The 17,353-nt window shown below is 39.7% G+C and overlaps 1 protein-coding gene across 2 annotated transcripts in view; it reads left to right on the top strand.

The window, feature by feature from the left end:
* The window catches only part of LOC134537324 (ras GTPase-activating protein raskol), a 327,338-nt gene that overhangs the window by 3,690 nt on the left and 306,295 nt on the right, over positions 1 to 17,353 (top strand). The gene's annotated exons all lie outside the window — the stretch shown is intronic.

Genomic DNA, 17,353 nt, shown 5'->3' with positions numbered 1-17,353 from the left:
TAGTGATTTAAATTATGTTAATATAATTTATTGGGTGCTATTTATATAAGATTATGTTCCTTTATATTTAATTTATTTGGATGATAAATAAATAATTAAAATTAATAAATTAGAATAAACATCCAGCTTTATTGATTTTCATTATTAATTAAAATTTATTTAGGTTATTTTTAAATCATATATTTGATTACACACATTTATATGTTAATATTGAAAACTAAGCATTTATTAAAAAATTAAATTTATTTTGATTTTTAATTTGATACTTTACCAACCGTATTTAAAATATCACTCCTATCATATTATTATTTTATTGCTGTTATGTATATTTGCATACAAAAATGAAGTTTTTTTTGTCACGCCAAGTCAGAATATTATCTAACGCGCGTACATCAGTACACGCACCCTTATTTATTTATTTATTTATTTATTTTTGTTTTGTTGTCCCTCAATATTCGAAGGCTGGCCACCCCTCATTAGATCGTCTACGGAAAGAGGCATGTTGCACGAGAGGCAAGTTAAGGTCCAGGCGATGATGGGATGTCTCATGACTGCACAGCCCTGATATCCGTTATCTGTGTGATTCTGTCTGTCCTTATAAAGTGACCTCGCTGTTACAAAACGTTAAAAAAAAAATTGTATCTTTAAAGAAAAATTAGTGGTTGTATCAGCAACGCTGTGTGAAATCTGGAGTAACGTATCTCTCAGAAAGTTCGACAACCTCTGGTGGCCTTCTGCAAAAGCTGGGAAACTTCCCCCGAGCACGGCCGCGGTTATTTAATCGTGGGTAAGTTGGTACGTAAACAGCTTATTAGGTAACAAAGTCGGGCCTGGATTGCCGGGACTGCAGCCAATTACCGCGCCGCCCGCCGCGTGTCCGGTCTCTGAACGAGGCACGACGCCGCGTTCTGGCCAATAGCAGTCGACGTCCGTGTGCAGGCACGAGCAGACTGTCTGGTGGCTGCAGTGTTCTGCGGGGTCGTTACCACAACGCCGAAATACCATAACGCCGAATGTCAAAATTGACCACAACGCCGACAGCTAGAAAACTGCTGTGTACCACAACGCCGAAATAACAACTGAATGAATTTGTGTGTGTTTCTTAAATGTACCTTAACGCAGAAATATCACAATCAAACCTAACCTTACCTAACCTAACTTAACCTAGCCTATCCTAGCCTAGCCTAACCTAACCTAACCTAACCTAGTCTAACCTAACCTAACCTTTGTGGCAGTCCTGCAATGACATTTTTCAGCGTTAGTGTATTTCGGCGTTGTGGTGCGTCCCCTGTTCTCTGCGCATGTGCGAGCGTTAGGCACGCCATCAGTGTGCTTGTAGCCGACCAGTTAAGGGGGTGCCTCCCATTTCAGATCAAGATTTCATATTTATATTAATCACAGATCAACTTTCAGACTTTTTCAATTGTTTAACTTTCACGAAATTAAAAATATATACAGCGCATACCTTTTGCATAATTAGCTGCCAAAGTGACATTTTTAACGTTTTTGGGTTGTACAAATAAGGAGAATTTAATTTATTCAAAGAATGAAACTTTTTAGGTTTAACTGAAATGCCACTAGCTACTTCAAGAAATGGTTTGAATTTCTTTCAAAAAAATTATTATTAATTTTACCGTGGCATTTTAAAATTCTCAAATTTGTTACGATTTAGACAGCCAAGAAACATGAAATGAGTTTTTGTAATTGCTAAGCTTAGCAAAAAAGCTTACATCAAGTCGATTGCAATCTGGACAGAAGTTACCATGAAGCCTAGTCCACATACCTCGTCCTCAGACCGCTAACTGCTGATTGGTTCACGTGACCCTCTGACATCACGTCCCCGTGTCCCAATGTCCCAAGATCATTCGCAAACTTTAACTTTTAGTCCGCGGACGAGTCAGAGATTTGTTTGACTCGCGGGAGTTGAAAGAGTTGGGAGCAATTTGACCTGAAATAAAAAAAAAAAGAATTGTTCGCGAAGAGAACGACTTGAGGTTTATGTTTGTTAACATTTTCTTTGTTTTACACTGTGGTTTCACATGGTGCGAAAGCAGACGTCTTGAAAACTATATGAAGATTCGTCTGAAGTTAAAACTGCTTAGGCAATAATTCACCTAATATTGTGCCACGTATGATAAAAGCTCAATTATATTATGTTGTAATATTTATTTATTTAACATATTGTCAAATGCCTCGCACATTTACTGCACTCTGGTGTTACGGCTGCTAAGCTTCACTTCGGACCAGCAGCTTGTAGACAGCACAAATGTGTGCATTCGTCCGCGGACCACTGTCCGAGGACGAGGTATGTGGAATAGCCATGAAGAAGCAGCCAATGTACAAATGACCCAGACTTTCTGTTATGGTCCATAAAATAACGCGAAATGTCGCATATATCTGACATCAACTCGACTTAGAATATAGTGTTAACTGGGACTCGCATCACGCGCCATTTTCAACGAGGTAACTCCTAGTGCGCGGCAAGAAGACCAGCAGTGATGACGTAAGTCGCAGGTGCGCTGTTATTGGGCGTGGCGGCCCAGGCACGCGAGAACTGCTGCATCGCGAGGCGATGTGTTATTACGACCTACTTCGAGCGACTGCTGTTTGCTCTTTCCCCCCCACACTCCCGTCATCTGATACAATGTGAGCACTTGTTTATTGACTCGTGCACTTTTGAAGAATGGCGAAGAGAGCGAACTGATTCCATCCAACGCCCGCTTCGCCTGACGGCCTGTTGCCAACTGCCTTTTTGAATTAATCAGTTTGGCGCTCTGCCATCTGGGGTAATGGGCTCGCAAAACTCCACACTTCGTCTTCTGCTCACGGCTCACTTTTTCCTGCTGAATGGTCAGTCGCGTAACTTATTACATAACCTTCAGCATTAGCAACCTAATATTAAAACATTTAGAAATAATTCTTTTTAAGACGCGTTGAGGGTGACTGACTATTCGTATGCGAATGTTGTGTTCAAGCGCGAGATATACAACGTAGCACGGGGTTGAGTTTCAAACGAATGAAAAATAGTCATGTTACAAACAAATTAAAAAAAAAATACGCTCATTAATATTTTAAATATTGAACTTCCAGCTACAATTACTAATACTTTTTTTTAATGCCGAAACCAGCGAACACTTCTTTCTACAATTTGGTTTTCTTTAGGTTTACTTACAATTTATTAACCGAGAAAACTGTGTTAGAACGTACATGGCTTCGATGATATTTACCACTTTGTTGGTTCTCTTTAGTATGGCAAACGCAGGGCTCTCTCTTCCTTTCGATGTCAACTTGTCAACTATAGGCTAAAAAGTTTAGGTAACTTTTAACGAACGTACATATATGCATGTAAACTTTTTTTTTCGCACATATAAATGGGTAAGAGTTCATTTGACGCATCAGAACTGGCCTTGGACCAACTGAAGAAAACCCGCTTTCGAGAAGCCGTATTCCTGCGTGGTCGAATGGATCAGAAAATGTGGCTTCCATCGGTCGAGGCTAGCTATGCACAGCTGACACATTCTCGGCGCGCACGGGACTGTAGGGCCAAGTCTAGCAAGTTGGCACATTACAGCGCGGTATAATAGTCCCTCCACATGAACATTTGATAACTTAAAAAAAAAAAAATTGAGAGCATGGAAGAGTATAAGACCATCAGAGCGTGAAAAATTTGGATTAATTCAGTGACCCAGTTTCAAAGGATTCTAGGTAATTCTTTTTTTTTTAATAATGCTATCTACTTCTTGCCTCTATTTTTTTTAGTGTCTTACTCTTTACTAGAAGTTAAGATACATTTTATTGTGAAGTTTCCTTCTGGTTGGCTAGAATAGGTACATGAATTAAAATGCATTAACTCATGCCATTTTAGCTCTTCTGTGGAATAGCTTTATTGCCAGCGTTTTTTTTTAATTTATGCACTTCTCTTTAAAAGGTTTCTTCCGCAAAACCGATGATTAAAAGCTTGTACGTTACGAGCTCAAACCACTTTTCCCTTGAGCGCTGTAGAAAGATACACTCGTGTTGGCCCAGAGTCCTCCAGACGCGCGGGAACCACGATCCTGTCCCCCCCTCCTGCCCCTGACCCGCCCAACTAGCGATCCTTGAGACCGCGGGGGGGGAGGGGATAATCACGTTCACCATTCCCATTAAACAGTTACGATTTAGCAAGCGCAAGGGGACTCCTCAGAGGGGCTTTTTGATTCCGAGAGCGTTCCTCCTCCCCCCCCCCACCCCCCGTGATCAACAACCATGCTTGAGGGCATGGGCGCAAATCTGTAGGATTTCCAGGGGGGGCCCGTGAATTCTGTGGTTTAAGAATTTTGCGCTAGAGGTCAACCGAAACAAGTCTTCTCTGGATGATAAGCTCGTATGTTATACACTTTATTTTTACTTAAGTGATATTAACAATAAAGCAGAGCAACATATGTTTTAGTAATTATTAATTAATGACTATAAGAAATCATCTCTCAAACATGTTTGAATAATTTTCTAACCTAAATACATAAAATATCCATGAAAACATCTATTAAAATAATATACGTGAATATAACGCTGTCCGTCCGTCTGTCTGTCCGTCTGCCACCAGGCTGAATCTCATGAACCGTGATAGTTAGACACAAATACTAAAAACATAGTAAAATAAATATTTAAGGAGGCTCCCATGCAACCAACGTGATTTTTTTGTTCGTTTTTGCTCGATATTGAAAACGGCAACAGGTAAACACTTGAAATATTCACAGAATATTTAGTTATATATTCAATTTAAAATAAATGATTAAATTAAAACAAAACAAATATTTAAGGGGGCTCCCATACAACAAACGTAAAAACAGAATAAAATTTCACAAATTATGTATTTCTGTTGCCGCTATAACAAGAAATTCTAAAACAGAATAAAATAAATATTTAAGTGGGGCTCCCAATCCCATTCAACAGACATGATTTTTTTTTTGCCGTTTTTATAGATAATGGTACGGAACCCTTCGTGCGCGAGTTCGACTCGCACTTATTCGGGTTTTTTATGCCACATCACATAATTACTGCGATTCAAATGCTGTTCGTGAAATTCTTTGTTCACAAATTTTTGATGCGCCCTAAAAACCCAAAGCTCCAAAGCTAATAAACGGATCAACATCAAATGAACGATCGAATCATATTAAAACCCTTAAAGACTATTTTATTTAGTAAAGGCATCAACCAGGTAAAAAAGAAAAAAAACTTAATGACACAAATGAAAAATCTCGGAGATAGAACTATGAAATTTATCCTACAGCTAATTGAACCACATACCTACATTTCTCGGCTTATTTTTAATATAATCAGTATTTTGGCAGTGAATATTATTTAGTTAAAATATACCGCTTGATTAGTTATTAAAGAGACGCGTTTGCTTCCTTATTAACTTAAATACGGATGTGTAACGTTTAAATACTTCTTTCTCAATCTTACTTCTGTATACTCGTGCAGTGTTTCAGTTATCAAATAACAAATGTTATAAAGTGATTATCGGCCATGAATTGTGAAAACTATCGTTTGATAATAAAAGGGGAGTAATTTTAAATTCCATATTGACGAGGATAAAAATTATTCCCTGTATATTCACATGTAACGTACAGAGCAGCTAGCCTTACAGAATGGAGATGAGGTAAAAAAATTCCAGAAAATGGTATATAAGTTTCAGTTCGTAAATAAACTAAATTCTGCTATAATTACTGTTAAAGTATTAAGTTGTTTATTTACTGGAAAAAATAACGTTACATAATCACTCAAATAAAATATATTACCTAAATAATAGTCACTACTTATAAAACAATCAAGCTTACCAGGTGAGAATCAGATTCTGTTTTCCGTTTCTTCCGCGTCACGAAATTATCCATGTTGATGTTTGCCAAGAAAGCAGAAGACTGGCGCACACGAGAGCAAAACCACTTTAAAAACAGACTACCTGAAACCTAAAATACTGTCGTTTCAGAGGACAAGGTAGTGCGGGTAACAATGGGAAGGAAATGCTAACGGAACCCTACCCTAGCTTCGTCCTTTGGAATGAACGGTTTCTAGGAATTAAGGGTTTCAAAGTTCTCACTGGAAAACTCCATACCATGGCTTTCGCAGAAGGGGTAGGGGAAAATAACTACGGAACTCGAAGGTAGGAATGTAAAGCATGTCAAAGTGTCTGTCGTCGTTGTAAATAATAATCTGATATATATGTTGTGTACACCATTAACTTTAAAATCACGAAGTGGGGCCCCCCGAAGGAGGGGCCCATTAATTCCAGGGGGGGCCCGGGCCCCCCTGGCCCCCCCGGGATCTACGCCCATGCTTGAGGGGCACACTTTTTTCTGCTAATTTTTTCCTTGTAATTGTAGGCCGTCTGCGAGAGAAGCCATTGCCCTGTTTGACCGGGCCATTTAGGACGTGTTTGCTTCCGCACTGGATGGCAGTGATTGGTGCGCTGACAGTAGACATGCACCTGGAATAAACCCAGCCAACCAAGAAATCCAGAAATGCTACAGAGTTTTAACACACGTGTGGTCTGAAAATCTGTTCTAAAAAAAAACATGTTTATAATTATTATAAACAATTGACAATTGTTTATCGCGAAAATGTGCTGAATAATATAGTCTGCAAAACACTAACTACGCCGTACTATTTCAGCAGTAAAAAAAAATAATTGTCGCGGCGTATTTATTTCCAGACGAGGCACGGACGTTGCGTAACGCGGTAGCTGTGTTCACATTGCCCCGGTCAGCCCGCGGACAGCGGGCAGAGTCGCTGTCATTGGAAACCTCCAAGCAGTAAACTAGTGCAGTGATGAGTAGAGACATGCAAAATTCGCGGATTCATTTCGCGATAGGCTAGCATCAAAACAACTATACCTTCGTATCGCTTCTGCGATTGGCCCACATTTCATCCGGGGAACTGTGAGCCAATGGGAAACACTAAACCAAGAAAGTGCCGAATTACGAACAGCCTAGTTGAGACGTCTCACGCGTCAGTAGCCAATGAACAGGTGTCATTTCCGCGAGTATTTAAAGGACTGTGAAGTCTATTCTAGAGGTCGATGAATCCGCGAATTTTGCAGGTCTCTAGTGATGAGTGATGATTGCACGACACGCAGCGCTCAGGGGACTGCCTCGGCGTAAGGCCGAGTGCGCGAGGTCTCGCCCAGGCGACGTGCGGAAACATAACAAATAAAAACGCGACGCTGTTTATTTTTAATGTGTAACCACCCTAGCTCTCTCGGCATACGGCATCTGCTGGGAGTAGTTTCGTGAACATTAGGAGCAGGCATTGTTCGCGAATAAATCTGAATGCCTATTAGACTGCAACAAGTTACACCCACGCCAGCGGTTTCTTCCTTGTGATTGGCGGCCGTCTGCGAGAGAAGTCGTTGCCTTATTTGACCGGGCCACTCAGGACGCATTCGCTTCCACACTGAATTACTGTGATTGGTGTTGTGACAATCGACGTGGAACTAACTGAAACTAACTCACCCAATCACGAAACACAGACGATGCTACAGTGTTTTAACTTTCTTCTAGTCTCGAAATCTTTTCGCGAAATCTGCATGCCCCTAGCCATAAGTGGTACGCCAAAGCCAGCGATTTCTTCCTTGTAATTGGCGGCCGTCTGCAAGAGAAGCCATGGCCTTATTTGTCTGAGCATTTCAGGGCGCATTTGCTTCCACCCTGAATGTCTGTGATTGGCGTGACGTAAGTAGGCATGTACTTGAAATAATCCTAACCAATCACGAAACACAGTCAATGCAATGCTACATTTTTTCAACCGAGAGTTAGTCTCAAAAACGTTTCGCGTAAAACGCATGCCCCTAAATATCCAGTAACTTTTTGACTGACATTTTGGAACGATTTTGGCACTCGTTAAAAAAGTTATTGTGATTACCAGGAATATTTGGAGCGTTTGTTTTGTTAAAGTGAATATATGGCCATATAATACTAGAAAGCATTTCGGAAGGTATATAAAAAAAGACAGTACAACCAGTGGTTAAAATTACATTCTTTCAGTTTTTCAGTACGTCACTCTAGTCTCAGAAAACTTTGTTGGGAAGAACTGTGCTGTAGAATAGAGACCAATTAGTTGTATAAATAAAAGTTTTAAACTGTCTGTCATCATTTCATAGAATATCAAGCATTGCTTCACTGCTGACGATGCTTTTTCTTTCTCTTTCTCTCTCTCTCTCTCTCTCTCTCTCTCTCTCTCTCTCCCGTTTCTCTGTCTCGATCGATACGAGGGCAGGGTAAGTAGACCGCGTGAGAGAAAGAGGTATGTAAACACAAGAAAGTGCTCTGTAACCGTATGTAAACTTTCGAACGACTTTGCTGTACGAACATTGTTGAATTGTGCTTTCGGGCGCAAATGCGACCCTCGACTGTATCCGGCCTCTGTGTTGTGGTCAGCGTACTGTACTTCAAACACGGGTGTCTCGAGTACGAATACAAACTTGAGCATGGCTGCAGTTAGCATTAGTTATTTTACAAGCCGTTCCTAATCCGACACAAAGTCAATTGTTTACTTTATAAAAAAATGTGTGCGTGTACTTATGTACGCGTGTACTCATGTACGCATAAAAAAACTAATTTTAATTTACATGCAAATAATAATAAAAATAAAATAATAAAAGGTCTGGAGTGCTGTTATAACATGGTTGGTAAAGTGTAAAATCAATAAATTAAATTTATTTAATAAATTCTAGTATTCAATATTAATAAAAACATGAGTATAAAATTATTTATTTAATTTATTAAAATAATCGAGATGATTTTTAATTATAATTAAAATCAATTTATATATGCTGAATGTTTATTGTATTTAATTTATTTAATTACTTATGAATGACTATGAGTTATGATGTAATAATTTCTAATGCAAATAAATTATACATTCAGGAACATAACCCCACATATATGAAACACTTGAAAAAAATTATAAACACAGTTTATATCACTAATATTCGCAATAAACAAAAGTTTTTAATGATATGGACTAGTATTCAATATCAACCACTTAAGTATAAGATTTGAAAGCACATATATAATTTTTGTTTCCATCCTTTTTTCACCTTGTGAAAATTCTGTTGCATGGTGCGCGTACATCGTTAAAATTTATTCTCATCATTTTATTTTCGTAACGCGCCTTAAGAAGTATAACGTCAAAAATTATCGAGAATTTTTCTAAATGAAATAAACTATTGTTCGAGAATGATTGCTATCCAAATGAAAAGTTAGCCCGGGCGTTGCCCCGCCACGGTACAACTGAAGTCGTGTGCTGGCCCAGAGGCGGACAGTCAAGTATGTCACGGCCTTGAGCCTTGTGTCCTGACGTGAACATGTGTCAACTGGAGCTGAGAATTGTTCAAACACGACTAAAAATAATCATTTCCTCTCGACACACGCTTTTACGATACGGTGTAAGCAGAACAACCTGAGTATCCATAGCGGTGCTCAGCACCAACTGCTTATAAATACAGCTGTATTTTGCGAAAAATATTCAAGTCATGAATTTTCTTAAACCCGAGTAGCTAGCTCCTCCTTACGCCTTCGATTGGTAGAATAAATTTTTAACAGGTAGTGTTACTAATTGTTTTAAAGCCAATTACGGACGTTGGGAAGTACAGCAACCGTTGTATCGTTGGTTAATCAAGTACCGAAAGAACCTTTCAAACATGCACTAACAATAAATAGGGACCGGAAAAATTCGCGGGTTCAATGACCTACAGGATGAACTCCATAGTTCTACGTACACTCGGTCAAATGCCACACACTCATTTGCTGCTGTCTTGTGAGACGTCCCAACGTAGCAGCCTGTGATTCGATAAAGCTTTGGTCGGGCGTTTCTCATCGGCCCAGAGTCATCCAGGTGAGTTTTGAGCCAATAGCAGAGGCAGCACTGAGGTATAACTATTTGTATTTTAGCCCATAGCGAAATGATTTCGCGAATTTTTCCGGTCTCTAAGAATGAAGTGATAATAATCGCAATCGTGGACATGGTGCGGCGGAATGTAACAAGCTGTCAGGCGAGTGTCGCTCGCCCGGTATTCGCGAGGCGGTTCCCTGGCACTTGGTCGCTCCGGCTAGGTGGCGGAGGGGGTGTCAGTCACACACTCACACACTCACACCCCTCCGCTGCTTCCGGCGAGCGGCGGGCATCGTCCTCCGGCGGCCGTGGGAGCAGTCCCCAGTCCGCGTCATCAGCGCGCCGCACGGCCCAGGTTCACACGCACCTTCACTCTGCACAGCGGTCCTCAGGCAGAGTCGCGCGCATAGGAGGGGTAAGAGTAGGAAGCCATTTCGGGGGGGACTAGAGAACTGTTTATGTTTATCAATAGAGACCGGAAAAATCCGCTTATTCATTTCGCGATAGGCTAAACTACAAATAGTTATACCTTAGTGCTGCCTCTGCTATTGGCTCACAACTCACCTGGATGACTCTGGGCCAATGAGAAACACCCAAGCAAAGCTTTATCGAATCACAGGCTGCTACGTTGGGACGTCTCACAAGACAGCAGCCAATGAGTGGGTGGCATTTGACCGAGTGTACGTAGAATTATGGAGTTCATTCTACAGGTCATTGAACCCGCGAATTTTTCCGGTCCCTACCCAGAGGACTATCCCTAGGGGCTGGAAAAATTCGCGTTTTCGATGACCTTCAGGATAGACTACACAGTCCTCAGTATACTCGGGAGAATAACGGCTGTTCATTGGCTGCTGCTGGCTTGTGAGTCGTCTCAACTGGTTTGCCTGTGATACGATAATTCTTTAATTGAGTGTTTGCCATCGGCCCAGAGTCGTCCAGCTGAACAGTGAACCGATAACAAAAGCAGCTTAGAGGTATATGTGTTTGAATTTTAGCCTATCGCGAAATGAATCCGCGAATTTTTCCGGTCTCTAACTATCCCAGATATCAATGTTTTCACTCTATAGCCGTGAGAGTGAGAAGTATGCGTGTTGTTCCGCAAACTATCCTGGCACCAAAACATTTCCGCGAGAAATAGTTGTCCCCAAGGTTCAGCAATTGCCGTTTCGCTGAGCGAATAAGCCCGTGCGACGTCGGCGTGGATTTATGCTTGTTGCCCGGCGTTGCGGCTGTCTTCCGCCGGTGATGCAGTTCGCCGAAGCGAGCGCCAAGCCTGACTTCCTTCCGCTTCCCCCTTCCGCCTCACCGCGATGCCATCTGACCGCCCTTGTGATACACCGAGTCCCCCTGCCCTCTGGTCCCCCGCCCACGTCCTTGCCTGGACGTACCACGCGCTTGCAAAGCGAGAATAAATGTTCATTGTTTTATATGTCATTTAATTATTATGAATAGTAGTAAAATAAATTGTGTTTATAAACTTTTTTAAAAAAATATTTTCAAGTGTATTTATGTAAGTGAGGTTAGGTTCCCGTGTGAATAATTCATTTATATTAGAAATTTCTAATTGATTATTTAATGTAGTAATTGATTAATGTAATAATATAGAATAAACATTCATCATACGTATTTATTGATTTTCACTATTAAACAAAATTTATCGTTATGATTTTACTAATTTTAAACTTGTATTTATATTAATATTATGAACTGAATATTTATTTTAAAAATGTTATTTGATTGAAATTTTACTTTACCAACCTTATTAATGATAACTCCAGTTTTGTGATTATTTTATTTATATTAATTATGCGCATGCAAAATTAGAGTTAGTTTTTTTTTACTACAGCAAGTAAGTATAATTTCTAACGCGCGTACATAAGTACACATGACCCATTTTTTTAAAAAAAATATATAAGGTTGGTTTAGCACATAATATTAACATAAATTATACAGGTATCTATGATATCGGTGTATGGAGCTCGTTAAGGAAAATCCCCATCATGTTTCCGCGTTCAAATTCCGTTTCGGAATGACTGAACTGTAATATTGCCTTCGGAGACTTTCAGCACGATCACGAGGAAGATGCTCCGCCACTCCCCCCCCCCCCTCCCCTCCCTGGGTCGAAAGTCCAAGTTCTGCCTGAGCCACGCTATCAGCTGCAAAGAGCAAACACTGATTCACACAGCGACAGTTTGTTCACGTTCGCCTCAGCTGTGCCTCTCCGCTGAGGGTCCGGGGGCGTATCCGAGTAGTGCGTGAAGAAGGGGGAGGCCTTCTTCCTCCCTGCCCCCTCCTTTCTAACTTTCACTGGATAACACGTTTCCCCTGAAGAACTACACTGGGCGAAATGAGAGGAAAGACAGCAGAACAACGAGAAAGCACTAACCAAACGCCGGCACCCATACAACAGAATGATCCGTAAACAGTATTTTATAAACCACATTTTATAACATTTTCATGTGCTGCAGTAACAGTTACAGCAAAGTTCTTTCGTGCTATCTTTTTGACGTGATAAAGTCTTATAAATCGATGATCGCCGGATGCACGCACGAAAAAATTGTCACGTTCCGCCTGAGCCGAGCGTGCAAGAACCGGCCAACCACCGTGCGTGATAATCTTCTATAATATCAAACAAGTTAAGGCGGGCTTTTTAACTAATTGTTCGTGATTATATTTAAACGAATTATTCAAATTAAATTTGCAAAAACTGTAAATGATATTTGAAAATTAAAAAGTATGCAAATTTTCATGAATGTTTTGTTATGACGTTATCACGTAAAATTATCGTCCGTAAACCGACTTTACAGACAACCCCCTTTTTTGTTTTACTTGCCATAACTAACAGTCAGTCATTCTGTTCCTCTTAGGATTTTTTTCCCTCCGGTGTGGGGTGTACATTAGTTTGTGAACACGTGTCCTCTTGTTAACGAGCTTCTGGAGTCCGACGAGAGACCCCGGCGGCCCTAGGCCCTCCCCGGTCCCTGGTTGTCCCGAGCCCACGCCCTCTGCGGCAGCGACCTGTACCACGTGGCCTGCGCCTGCACTCTCAACTCACCAACAACACTGGTTACAAACTAGCCACACACTGAGGTCACTTTCTTTGAACATGAATCCTAAACAATATTCTGTGGTATGAACACGCGTTTCAAAAACGTCTTAACAACACTCTTCTTTTTGTCCACTTGTGGGTTTTTACCTTTGTTTTAAAGGGAACATACAACTCGGAAATCAAAATACGGCATAGTTTCTACGAAGAATAATTTATTTGAAATTACGAAGAAATCTTCGTTTATTTGAGGTTGATTATTCGTTGAAAAGTCCTTAAATTTACTGTAATTTCTAACGTGCATCTGCACGCATTCCGAACAAGCGTCGCTTGAAAAAAAAAATCTCAATATATCTGCGTGTGCGAGGCATTTAAAAAAAATGTAGTTCTGTATTTGTGTATTATCTCTGGGATGTGTTTTTTTTTTGAGGGTCAGTGTGGTTGAAATGGAAGTATTCAAAATAATTTTGAGGAATGTAAATAGCTGTGCCGAATGTTGGACGCGTTAAACCTGTCTATTTCTATGCTATGAAATGTTATAGCCACCTCTCAAATTCCCACATTTGCTCAGTGCGTATAATCATCTCGATCTTTTAGCTCATAACGAACTATATCTCTATACAATACACCGCTCAACTTGTACACTTTTAGAGTAACATAACATCCAAAAAATAAAAATAATATTTTTCAATTTTTTAAGAAATAAAATTTAATTTGGGAAAAATATCTAGAATTGATATTTTTTCAGGTTGCAAATGAATTATAAGGACTTCTTCAAAACAGCCTTTAGTTAGAATTTATTTCAAATAAATTTATTTAACTTAAATTATTGGTGTTGATTTCTAAATTATTTTTAAGTTCCAGTTCTGCAATCCATCTAGTTCTTCTAGTATGTACGTCTCAGATATGTTAAAAAATGACTTTGGCAGCTAATTATGTAAATAATATCAACATATATTTTAATTGCATTTCATTGAATTTAAGTCGCTTGAAGAGTCAGCAAATCTTAAATGGTTTTGCGTTAACATTAAATAATGAGCTATCGTAACGGCTGTTCAGCTTCTTTCAGCTCTTCTTAAAAATTTTCTGACAAACTTGTTGGCTCCTTTCAAAAAAATTATTTCCAATGCAGTACATAACCTAACATAAGTATATGCCAGGGGCTGTAAGCAAGTTTACTTGCCCGTAACTCGATCACGGAGCCTCTTGTGGAGGATGTATGAGACGCGCAGCTTTAACGTGTTGTCAGAGTGTTCATCTTGTGACCTCTTTGACGTGTCAACACCGTCAGCAGACTGTGTACACATCTAATGGGCGTTGTGAGATTCCTGCGCGCTTGCACTTAGCATCTACTGAGCCAGCACGATTTCATGTCCAAGGCAAATTTACCATTATAAATGCTCACTTTCTACGTCTAACAAGAATTAGAAGAAAACTCTTTTAGAAGGAGACTCAGTAGGTAAAAATATGAGTTGATTTGCGTCTAATTGATATAAATAGGCTTAAATTCCATTCATTATAGTTAATATAAAAAATATATTTTTATATTATCCTTAAATACAATAAGTTTTATTGTTTGTGACATTTTATATTTATTGATTTTTCTAAATTCATAAAATAGTGACGTTTAACAGTTTTATTATAGTTATCATTCTGAAGGGGAAAAAAAATTAAAAATTGATCAATGCTAAACACCAGTAATTATTATTTTACTGGAATAACTAGCACTTAATCACTATTAATAACAAAGTATTCTATTAAATTATGTACTATTCTCAAATAGATCAAAAAAAATTTAATTTACATGATTTTAAAAAAATTGTTGACAAAAGCGATTGAAACCAAGATGGCGTCTTTCAGTTACGTCTCTTTAGAAAAAATGATGATGCTCTATTTGAAGTATCCATCAATAAAATATATTTCCAAAATTCTCATTCCAAATATTCCTTCAAAAAATACTATATTTTAGACACATTAAAAAAAAATTCATTTCAATATAAAGGTATGTCTAAAACTGTTGTACTCTGTGGCGTATATCTGACATAACGCTCTGAAAAAAGAATAGCAGTAATAGTTCATTGGAAAGAGACAGTAAATGCCCACTAAACAGCAGACAGCAAACAAAGGCTGATACTCGCTATAGCGTTCCACCAATTCTTGTCATCACTAAATAAAACTAATTTTGGGCTCTACATTTTTTTTTCATTGTCACTACAATATTTTTGACGTGATAACGTCTTATAAATCGATGAACGCCGGCTGCGCGCACGAAAAATTGTCACGTTCAGTCTGAGCCGAGCGTGCAAGAACCGGCCAACCACCGTGCGAGAAAATCTTCTATAATATCAAACAGGTTAAGAGTGGCTTTTTAACTAATTGTTCGTGATTATATTTAAACATTTTATATAAATTAAATTTGCAAAAACTGTAAATAATATTTGAAAATTAAAAAAGTATGCAATTTTTCATGAATGTTTTCTTATGACGTTTTCGCGTAAAATTATCGTCCGTAAACCGACTATACAGACAACCCCCTTTTTGATGAGGTTTAACTCTCACACGATATTTTTTAAGATCCGCAAACAAATTTTTAAGTGAACCCCGCGCCCGCTACCTGTGTCGTGGCCCCTCCCCGCAGTCGGCCGAGCTACCCCCCGCCCTGACCGTGCGTGTCCGCGGCGCACCGTGCGCACCGTGCACGAGCAGGAGGTAACGGACCACGCCGAGTGGCCAGTGTGGTATCCGTGCGGGCAGAGAGCCCAGCAGCCGACGAAAGTAACCGGGTGCATTTGACTGCAACTACTTCCCTACTCCGGCTGGCCGGGCGCAGTTCCCGTGTTCCGACCGCCCGCGTCTAGTCCGGGGGGGGGGGGGGGGGGAGAGACACGTCTACTGCATGTTCGCACGACTCGTGGGTTTGATGAAGGACGATACAGCGGTCGAGTTGAGGTAACGACTAAATATCCCTTCCCGGCTGCTGAAAGGCAGCAGGCAGATGACGACGATCTTTACGCCACTGGAGACTCTTCTTTATAACTTAGAATACAAATACTATAAACCCACGTAGCCGATGTGAGGCCTAACTCCGCGCTCTGGCGTGATTGCTGTGAGGTCATTGTGGGTGCGTCTGGTTTGAGTACTAGAGCATTAAATAGCTTGAGGAGGGGAGGGGGAACATTAAGCCATTACTGTAGAAGCTCGAGGCAATCAAACAAGAATTTAAAAAAAAAAAAAAAAATGTATTAGTCACTCAGGAACACGAAATTGTTTTTTTTATATAAAGCGGATATGATAGAAGAAATAATAAAATAGAAGCAAAACATTTTCTTTTTAAATCATACAATTGCAATGTGTAAAATAATATTATTACAAAACTGAATCTGTTCCAAAATAAAGTGTTAAAAAAGTACATGATTAACTTAGTTATTATTACGCAATAGGCATAACGCCTGTTACCTGGAATACTTATTTCCGGGTCATACGAAGATGTCCAGGAGGAAAAACTCATCATACCTCGAAACATAAACCCTGGCTCAACAACTCGACGCGAAAGACAAACAAAGGTATGCATAAAACATGTTTTTTATTTGCAGGCGGGTGTTGGCCCTCTTGTAAGATAACACCCGCCCCATCGTTAATCCATTTACGGGCCGCCACGCTGGAACATCATATTTGCGAGGATGAAAAAAGCGGAATTAATCTGTTCGCAAACGAACTCTTTAGTACAAATGGAATCAAACACGGGGAAATGACTGTAAACCTGCTCCGTGTGAGTTTCCCCGCCTTTTCTCTCTTCATTTTTACACTTAGTTTACCTCGTTTGTTAATTAATGTAAACACGTGTATAAAAGTAATTATTAAATTTATCGAAATAATCGATATAAATTTTAATTAATGATTTTAATTTATTACCTTATTTTTTTAGTAAATAATAACGTAATAAATCATAATGCAAATAAATTATACATGCGGGAACATAACTTCACTTATAAAAATACACGTGAAAAAGTTTATAAAAAACAATTAATTGGACCAGTATTCAATATCAATTACTGTAGTATATATAATTTTTATTTGTATGTTCCCTTTTTTTCATCCTGTCAATTTTTGTTGCAAATTGCGCGCGCATCTTAAAAATCCATTCTTACCATTTTTTTCCATAACGCGCCTAAGTATAGCTTCATAGATATTTTGGTAACTAGTTTCCAAATCGCCCGAGCGAGTCGTGCCGCCTGCCTGGCCAGAGCTGGACTATCAGACCACATGCAATGCCTCGCCGGCAGATCACGTGAGTAGCGCACACGGGTAGCGCTCGGCAGGTAACGGACCACGCCGCGGGTGAATCAGCGCGCGTGGTTCGCTCTCCCGCCGCGGGGAGCGGCCCGATCGTGCGGTTGCGTCACCTCCCACTCTTTTATTACCTTTCCCGTGGGAGTG

The sequence above is a fragment of the Bacillus rossius genome, chromosome 12, assembly GCF_032445375.1.
Source record: "Bacillus rossius redtenbacheri isolate Brsri chromosome 12, Brsri_v3, whole genome shotgun sequence".
Taxonomy (NCBI): Eukaryota; Metazoa; Arthropoda; class Insecta; order Phasmatodea; family Bacillidae; genus Bacillus; species Bacillus rossius.
This window is presented reverse-complemented; position numbering and strand designations above follow the sequence as displayed.